Raw genomic sequence first — 1,316 nt, forward strand, 5'->3', positions numbered from 1 at the left:
TTTTTCACCCCAAAGGATATAGGAATTAAAATTAGAATTTTATTTGAAGCAAAACTTCTTGTCTCACCTAATGTTCTATTATTCTTATGCTATTTTTTTACGTACTTCCAATCTTTACTCTTCACCCTTTTGCCAAATATGCCCCCAGTCTTTAATGTCTAGGACATGTATGGAGCGACAGAGGCAGTGAGTGGCTGCATTGAAGCCAAGTTTGAGCAGAGTATCATCCAAAAGCTCAGCTGAGATGGCACTAGTGCATGAAAATACTGTCTTGCTGGAGAATGTACAGCCTGAGCCATACGAATATATGGAAGAAGGCTGAGTGGGTTGGCTTGTGACTCAGATGCCAACACACTGCTTTGAACTCAGGATTTTGTTAGGAGCAGTTTTAGAGCATTGCTGCCTGTTGAACCTTTTATAAAGTACACTGAAGTGATGTCATGATGCTTTGTACACGCTTAAGATGATGCACTTTTGCAGTTTATGTATTTTTGGGATACAAACCAGGGTTTAGCTCAACTGAAAAGCACCAGGGGTGCTATGATGGAGCCTCCTGTGCTCCCACTATCTCCTCAGCAGATCCCACCGGATGCCCGCCCCTCTGTTTGTCGGACTGTAGGAACACAACAGTGTCCTCTACAGCCACAGCAGCCTCTCCACAGGGAGAGTTCTCTGTGGAACTCGGCACGTAAAAAACCACTGGGACACGGATGCTGAAAACATCACCCGCAGTTCCTCTGACCCCACCTGCTATCAGGAGGCTATCAGTCCAGCACGTGGTGGGCCAGCAGCACCCTTGTGTTCAAGGGGCTCATTTCTGAGGAAGGTAACGCCCCTGCGGTCAGCAGCACCACTGCTGGCGTGGTACTACTCACACTTGGTGTTATGAGCCTGCTCCTGATCCACATCTTTAGAAATTTAAAAACACATTTCTTATTCTTCTTACTTACCTTGCTTCTAGGCTTTCAGAGCACGGTCCATTCACAGATTTGAGCCCTTATCTTTCACTATAAGAAGCCTACTCTTTTGTTTGTTTCTTTACATTACATGGAAGCTGAGATTCTCAACCACCGCTTCTTGACTTCATCTACATCAGATAAGAAAAGCACAAACCACTGTGAAACTTGCAATAAAATCCTAAGAGGTACCAGCCCTTCACATACACAGATGATTAAAGAATGTACACAGACAGACTGGCTCAGTAACACATCCTCAGCTCACACAATTACCATGCTTCTCTCTCACTTGAGTTGGTACCTCAGCCAATGACAAGCACACAAGTCTCACAAAGTAGCATAAATTCCAAACTGAGAACA

The sequence above is a fragment of the Anomalospiza imberbis genome, chromosome 6, assembly GCF_031753505.1.
Source record: "Anomalospiza imberbis isolate Cuckoo-Finch-1a 21T00152 chromosome 6, ASM3175350v1, whole genome shotgun sequence".
NCBI classification, from domain to species: domain Eukaryota; kingdom Metazoa; phylum Chordata; class Aves; order Passeriformes; family Viduidae; genus Anomalospiza; species Anomalospiza imberbis.